At 38.0% G+C, this 8,660-nt stretch overlaps 1 protein-coding gene across 1 annotated transcript in view; it reads left to right on the top strand.

Annotated features, from left to right (window-relative positions):
* Positions 1-8,284, top strand: part of Abt1 (activator of basal transcription 1) — a 25,656-nt gene extending 17,372 nt beyond the window's left edge. Inside the window, exon 4 of the transcript XR_002817826.1 lies at positions 8,235-8,284. The gene's annotated coding sequence lies outside the window, so the exon portion shown is untranslated. The remainder of the gene's footprint in view (positions 1-8,234) is intronic.
* Positions 8,285-8,660: the final 376 nt, after the last annotated feature.

Genomic DNA, 8,660 nt, shown 5'->3' with positions numbered 1-8,660 from the left:
CTCTCTCTCTCTCTCTCTCTCTCTCTCTCTCTCTCTCCCCTTCCCTCCCTCCCCCCTTCCCTATCCTCTTTTCATCTGGATCCTGCTAACAGCTACCCAGTATCCACCAGAGCCAGTCTATCCTAGCCAGAGGGATACACCTGTGCAACTGAGATTGGAGCTGATTTTCAAGTAGAGAAGCAGATAAGCAGTAAATAAGAAATAAAAATGAATAACACAAATAAATACTAAACTACAAAGTATTTTGAAAGGTTAATTCTACAGAGAGAAAGTCAATCAGGGTAGAGTGTAGCAGGTATAGAGTTTGCAATTTTAAATAGTCAGGTTAGGGTGGCCTCATATTCATGCAGATTTTCTGGAAATGTCCATGTGTTCATCCCTTCCTTTAAAAGCATCTCTGATAATCTAGGCTGAAGCAGACAGAAGGGACAGTGTAGGTGGCTCAACAGCAGGTGTGAGAGTCTTAAGAAGGGCTTCCTGGGACTGGAGACACCAGTTGGCAAGGATGTGGATGTCTATTATTTCAGAACAGATCACATTTCATAATTTCTTTATTTTGTCACCAAGAACTCAGTGTTTGCCTCTTCCAGAAGTCTGTTTCAGTGGCTTAGTGGAGCAGTGCTTTTCCTATGTATCACTGTATCCCATGGGACTTTTTGTTTAGTTTTTTACTTTACAGTAAATGCTACCCTTCCTCTTGTACACACATCATACAAAAGTAGATGATTTTTGTCTTAATAAAGAATTCTGGAGGACATTGAAGGGATCACCCCCTCTTTCACCAGCCATGGGGATACTGGTTAGGTTTCAGAGTCTGTTGTCTTTTTACTGGCATAGTCCATAGGCACCAATCTCAGATCACTAATTTAAAGGCATCTTCAAGTGTATGAGGGAAGAACATGAAGGCACACTTGCCCCTTGGACCTATATGCAGGCACAGGGCTACATTTTGTGGGGCTCTTCATGACAAAAAGATAAAATCTGAACCTGAGACCCACTGCTTAAAACATTTTGTGGCTGCCCAATGCCCTGAAAATAATTTTTCTTCATTTCTATAAATCATCATTTCAAGAATATTGTAGATCAAATCATCTAGTTTTCTTTTAGAATTTTTTTCACTCAGAGTAGTCATTTTAATTTTTTAGACAACTGGTTATTATTTTTATGTATGAGTACATTAAAATGTACTTTGCTAAGGACATGAAAATGTGAATGTACTATGAGGTTTCATTTTTTTATTAACTGGAATAATGATGCTTTTTAACTGATTTTGTAGGTTGAGCATTACTTCAGCATTTGGATGGCATTTGTTCCTTCATTTTGTCGATTCCTTATTTTCTCAAAGACAATGCCCAAAACATGTGAAGTTGGCTGTCATTGCTGAGAAACACTACAGGGTTTAGTAAAGCAAAACTCACCTCAATGCAATGCTTACTATTCAAAACTACAGGTTCATGTTTTAGAAAGTACCCTAGATTAATGGAAAGAGCCATATCAATCCCATAGAAAGAGATGAAGCACAGAGTTACAGCAATGATCTTTTTAGTTGTTCTCATCTCATGGCTCAGTTTGAAGGTGGTGGTTGACCTGTGAAAGGTGCTGTGCTTGCTTGTGATGTTTACAGAGGTAGAGAATCATATAGCCACTAGTCCAGCACACAGAACCAAGGAAGGTGATGTCTTGCAGGGCCAAGAATATGAAGAAAGATCACTTAATGAGATCATTCATTGGCAAAATAAAACAAGATCTGGCAATGACTTTGGATATATTTCTACTCTTGAGGGCTGTCATTGAGATAACCATGTTGGAACATATAGAGAGATTAAGGATCCAATTAAAGAAAAATCAGTAAAAGATGTACAATGGGTTTCTGGTTTTGAATACTGCCCAACAAGAGCCACTAGGGCCAATGGTGATGGTCTGAAGAATGCTTAAGAGGCTTGTTAAGCAGATGGAAAGGACACGAAACACTCTGTGTAGATAAATACTTGTCTTACATATAACATCATCCATGAGAGCTCTGTAGCTCAGAGCTGCTGCTACGTCAGGGACTCCTACGGTACAAACTAATAACATGTGGACCACTGATAAGTGGCTATTATTAGGCACATGGGCCTCCGCTTGGGATTGGAAATGAAAATGTGAGTGTAGCCCATAAAGAGAATGGTATTTCCCATGACACCAAGCCCACTTTGAAAGAGAAAAGCAATTCCCAGGATTCTAGTTGTTGAAATCATTTTATGAAAGCAGAAATGGAGAGGATCAATTCCTGTTACCTGTTTTTAAAAAGGTCCCACAATTTAGCAGTTATTACATGGGACCCTAGAAAGGTATTAAAAATTAACCACTGCTGTATGGTTAACTTCTAGGATTATATTTCATGGGGAAGACTGCCTCTGTCACTTTGGAGGGCATTTGAGAACAACTGGAATTGAGTTAGATGGGGGGGCAATAATAGCTTTGTTTTATTTAGCAACATCAGCAGCCTACCCCCATTTCCTAACTCTATTTGTCCTGCTCTTAGACTGCTCTGGTTTCTTGCCTCTGGGAAGAAAGGGCTAGCAGAAAGCAGAAAAAAGAGGGGCTGTGTGTTAACTCTTCAGTTTCAGAAGCAGCGCCCATTGCAGGCAGGGAAGGGGCACAGTCAGGGCTCGTCCCTGGGGGGAGCCACCACGAGTTCCATGTGCCCTTTATTCTACTAGTCTGCCTAAACCCTCACATCAAGTGCCTTAGGTATGTAAACGTATTTACTTTAAAAAATCATTTATTTTACTCAACTTCTTTGTCTAGGTAACCATCACTTTTCTTCTTTTTTTGTGACCATTTTTCAAAGAATAATAAGGCTCTGTTTTTATTGATTCACATGATAATGTAAAAAGGATACTTTTCCTTTCCCTTTTCATCAATTTTACCTTGAAAGTGTACTTCCAAGATGATCATTAGTCAATTTCCTAATTAATCCTAATTTGAGTGTGCACAGTTTCCTGTGAGGACTCTGGAGTGAAGTGTACACAGTATGTTATTCTCTTGCCAAATCTGGGGAAAAAAGAACAAAGAAAAAACCCCTGAAAACTAAAGTTTTGTTTGTTTCATTTATGCAGTGCAGTAAGGATTCTCCCTGTGCCCTGCTGGCGACCTCGCTGCCCGTGGCTTCCAGGCCACAGAGCCTGTGTACATTCCGCAGGTGGCCCAGGCCCAGCTGCACCCTATCCTTTGCTAGCCTCCAGCCCCTGTTCCCAGAAACCCTCTGGCTGCTGTTTAAGAGACCTCAGGCTGCCTACATCATTGTTTAGATTTTTTTTTTTTTCAGATAGGTCTAAAGGATGGTGGAGTGAGCTTTGCTTTAGAAGCATACAAGGGAAAAGAAAAAAATGTGGGAAAGTGGTTTATGACATAGAGAACAGAGAAAGGAAAGTGGAGGTGTATGAAGAAGCACGTGGGAGTTAGAAATAATAAATACAAGGGAAAGGAAACAATATAAAAAGAGGGAGGTAGGAGGAGATTGTAGAAAAAGAAAACTTTAGGAAAGTGACCATGGCAGAAAAAGGCAAAGGGTAAAAGGGAGAGAGGTGAACTCAGAAGTTGTTACAGGGCTGCAAACTCTGTCTCAAACCTTAAAAAACAAAAATTGAAACGGACTGGGAATGTAGATGGGTGCAAGGGCCTTTGGTCAATTTCTAGGTACTTCCATTCTCCCCTGTGATTTGTAATCACCGCATTTAAGGAGATTTCATTGTTCTTGTGCCTTAAGGTTAATGGTAAAGCCATGGGTACCAGTGTGAGAACATAATACATTTTTTTGTTTTGTTATTGTTTTTGTCAGTAAACTTAAGGATATTTATGCAGGGGTCTACCCTTAAGGCAGGAATTCTCAGCAGCCCAACATGTTGCTACTTAATGAGCTGATACAGAAGGGTTTTAGATTTTAAATGTGTGTAGGGCTACCATGTCAGACTGAGAGAAAATTTAACCAGACTGATTTTCTAGATGTTCTAGCTCACTGAACTCATACTAACTAATGTAGTATGTAGAATTTAGTATGCTGCATTCCTGGAGAATGTATTTCAAAAATAGACATGGTGAAATGCTGTCGTTCATTTAGGACTACCTATAAGCTGCACAAAGAACCATATGAAAAATCTACTTATGGTTAAAATAACTTCTGCTATTTTATGTGAACTATTTGTAAAGACACAGTTAAGACAGCAATTTAATTATTTCAAACGGTTCGAAATTGGACCTCTAGGTTTGTTCGTGTTTTGACTTGATCTGCTCACATATGTTTTGCTATATTTTCTCTATTACACTGAATTAGTAGTCTTTAAAGGTGATTTTAATTTATATTAACATAGCACTATAAAAGATAGATATAGTACATTTTTTCTTAATGATACAATTTTGTTTTTGCTTTAAGAAACATGTTAAAATAGGTATCACAAAAATGTTTTAATGTTAGTAATTTCGCTAGATACTGTTAATATCTTGTCAAACATGTCAGCTCTACATTATTATAAGTAAATAGAAGTGTTTATGACTGAGCATGAAGACTTCTTATTAGGAATAAAACAGTGCTTTCCTACTGAAATAAGAAAATGCTGAATAGACTTAATTCTTAAACTTCTCTATGCTTTAAAGATAATATTCTCCAAAGATAATATTCTCCATGTTTAGTGTATTTCAAAACAATATGTGGTTGGTCTACAAGTATTAAATTCTGTTTTTTTACAAGTATTAAATTCTGTAGTTTTTTCAAATAGCCTTTCTCAGAATAAAGTTTATATCTGAATAAGGGCTAATCAATCACAAATCAAAAAATCCTCTAACTCCAGTGTATCATAGCTGCTTGAAAACTAGGATTGCATCTAGCCAACATGATCTCACTTCCTACACTGATTTAACTGTTTCACATATATGCTGTCCCCCTCCCCTTGTAGTCACCCTAATGTACATACACTCCTATAAAAATTCATTGCATTGTGTCGATGAAATTACCTGTTATAGCCTCTGTCTACACAGTTTTTCTCACAAATACTTATTGATCTTGTTGAATTTCTTGGATTGGTACCATATATTGATCTACTTGACTCATTCTGGTTAATTCTAGAATGCATATCTAAATACTTTGATGTTAATGATTTCATATGACTTCCTTTACAGCTCAGAACATTTGATAAACAAGTGAAGACTGTCCAATTGGGGCCTCAATTGTTGGGTTCAGTTATTTTTCAGTGAGCAGCAGTAGAATCTGAAGTCCAGTTCCAAGGCATACTAGGTTTGTATGCTACTGGGTATGCTCTGTGTAGCTTTGCTCAATTCTTTTTCTGGAATCCCTTCTGCCTACTCCTTCTTTTGGAAATTCTATTCACTTTCACATGTTCTTATAAAGTAACAACAACCCCATGAAACTTAACTGATTCTATCCCTGTGTAAGTTTCCTGGAGGACCAATTAGCCCCTGTCCCCACCTCACATTCTGGTAATAAATATGCTGTTTGTATATATGCACATTACTTATCTGTAAGTGTTTTGCTCTTTATAAAAGACAAAAATACATTTAAAATAATCTAATTCTAGCCTGAGGTATGATGAAAATGTGTGAACACTTCCTGTACATATACACATACGGGTGTATGTGAGGAATGAGGGTGAAGATGAGAATATATTTTTGGAAAAGGGCTATAACAAATAGAAAGTTATGTTCATACTGGCAAAACAATGCCTTTAAAATATTTTTGACCAGGCATGGCATATGCACATAATCCCTGCACTCAGGAGATAGAGGCAGGAGGATTGCTACAAGTTTAAGGCCAGCCTAGTCTACATAGTAAGGTTTTTTTATTTTTTATTTATTTTTATTTTAGGACAGGGTCGACAGGACCTACAGGGTCTCACTGTGAAGATCGGACTCATAATGATCTGCCTGTTTACAGCCTCCCAAGTGCTGGTATTACAGATGCGCACCACCATGCCCAGTCTCAGTCTCTGTCTCAGTGTGCCCCGGGGGCAGGACCAGCACAGCAGGCCTGGGGATCGAACTCCCAGCTCCTGCGTCTGCCTAAGTAGGCACTTTAATCTGCTGAGAACATAGTGAGTTCAAAGTCCAGCCTGAACTACAAAGCAAAAAAGAAAACAATTATTATTATTTTTTGGGGGTGGACAAGGCCTCACTATGCAGTTCAGGCTGGCCTTGAACTCATGTGAGCCCCAGGTTGGCCTCAAACTCACACTGATCCTTCTGCCTCAGCCCTGAGTTCTGGAATTACAGATGTGTACCACCACACCTGGCAGCACTATATATTTCCATGAGTTCTTGCTTTGGGGCCTCCCTTCCCCTTTTGGAGATAGTATCTAACTACATAGCTCAGGGTGATCTTGACCTCCCTTCCTCAGCCTCTCCTATGCTGACACAGGAGAAGCATGTGTCACAATACCAGGCTTTAGCTTCTTTTTTAAAATCCTGACCACTTTATTCCCTGTCTCAGGCCCACTTCTCCATTCGGTGGTAACTTCAAAGCACACCTCCTGGGTGCCCTCCCAGGGCTTTCACATCAGTCAGCCCTCTGTGTGCCCTACTCTGAGACACAGAAGATGTGGGCTGCCAGGACCTCAGATGGTGAGCTTCAGTTTTCAGAGGGAAGCTGCATTTATGCCTCCTGAAAACTTGTGTGCAGCACTTACTTAGCCATCATTTCCATGGTATCATGGAAGATAGACAGCAACACTCTTGAAACCAGGAGTGCTGTGTATTTCTAGTACCAATAAAGAATACTAAGTGGTCTTTGAGAGAAGGAGTAGAAGATTGGATGTGTCTTTGAAGCTCCTTTCTTGCATCTAAAATTTTGAGGTTATGAGTAACTGTTTGTATTAAGATATTTTAAAGGAATTTAAAAATCATATATAGAAGTTTATATAATAAAAAAATACACAGCTCAGACATTATTTGAAAACTGTAAAATTCTCGATCAGAAAAGACTAGACAAAAATCCACCAGAATGTTATTAGGAGGTTCTCAAGTTCTCTGCTAAAGCATGACTGCATTTATTTCTTTTTCTATACATTCGTTCATGTATTCATTCATTTTGCATTAGGCAATGTTAAGAATAATTATGCATTGATTCATACTGAGAAATAAAACTTGAATTAAAAATTAATAAAAAGATAGTTTTTAATCAGGGAAATGTATAACAATCTGTTAGGAAATTACATCTGTGATTTTGAGAACATTTAAAAATACAGAGTAGCTCTTCTTCTTTTTTTTTTTTTTTTTTTTTTTGTGGAACTGGGGATTGAACTCAGGTCCTTGTACTTGCCAGGGAAGTGCTTATACTACTGAGCCATCTCCCCGGCCCTAGCTCATTTTTTTTTAAGCATTAATCTTCTGTTTTTCTACCTACTATGAAGTTGCCTCCACGTTAGCCATGCAAGAGCCTTCCAAAGAATGATACAGGTACATGGTCAACCCTCTTACTCCCTTTTGATAATACTGAGATATCAAATAAAACATTAAGAAAAGATTTTTCTTTAGATAACACTTAAAGTAGCCAGAAAAACAAAACAACAACAAAAAAATCAACCTACCAAAACTATTCTATAATGAGGCCATGGGAAAATTGAGTAATATTTAGTTCCTTAGAACACTATGAGGTAGATGTGACTATTATTTCAACTTAAGAGAAGGGGCAACTGAAATACAACTAGGTCAATCAATTTCCTACATTCCTAAACTAGGGAAGTAAGAGTCAGAGTTCAGGCCACTAGGGTAAGCCAGGCAATCTGATTCCAGGATACATGCTGTTCAAGTGCTACTCATACATACAACTTTGCATATTTAAAGGCAAGTTTCTGGGGGTTCCTGATGGAACAGGCCATTATTGGAATGCTAGGAAAACAGTACCAGATAGAACAACAATCAAATATGTGACAGGAAGGTCCTTATTCTTCATAGCCATGACCCCACACATGATGTTTGTCTAAGTTTTCATTCTCGCTCACAAAATTTTTCTTCACTGAATTCTGTCCAATTTTCAAATAGTGCTTTTCAAGTTCCTGACTACAATTCTTTGCTGTCTTAATGTTTATTTTTTGACCCTTTTTTTTTTTTTTTTTTTTTTGGCAGAACCGGGGATTGAACTCAGACCCTTGAGCTTGCCAGGGAAGTGCTTATTCTACTGAGCCATCTCCCTGGCACCTTGACCTTTTTTTATCAAATACTTTTTTCTCATTTCACTTACCCAGGTGAAAAGGTCCTATTTGCTATGAATCTTGGCTGGTATCAGTTTGCATTTGTGTGGCACAAAAACTGCATTTATACTTTTTTAACATTCTGAATGTGTATGTTTGCAACAGAATCCTCAGGCAACTGTTAATGAGACCAACTTTGATAGCTGTGATCTTGAATTCAGAGGTAAGGTCTCTCTGGAGAGTCTCTTAACCATGGTAAACAAGAATTGTAATGGTATTGGCTACCACATGTTTAAAATGACAATTAAGATGATGTTGTAAAGCAAATACATGTGTTAAATGTGGTTGTCTTGTGTTGTGAGGCTTGAGTGAGATTTTTCTTCTTCTCTTTTTCCCAAAAATTTTCATGAACGTACAATGTATTCTATGATGGAAAAGTTACATATAGATTTCTGTAATGTAGTCAAGGTTATATATATA

This window comes from Octodon degus, unplaced genomic scaffold, assembly GCF_000260255.1.
Source record: "Octodon degus isolate 3935 unplaced genomic scaffold, OctDeg1.0 scaffold00119, whole genome shotgun sequence".
Taxonomy (NCBI): domain Eukaryota; kingdom Metazoa; phylum Chordata; class Mammalia; order Rodentia; family Octodontidae; genus Octodon; species Octodon degus.
The sequence above is the reverse complement of the archived record's forward strand: the minus strand, read 5'-3'. Positions and strand labels throughout refer to the sequence as shown.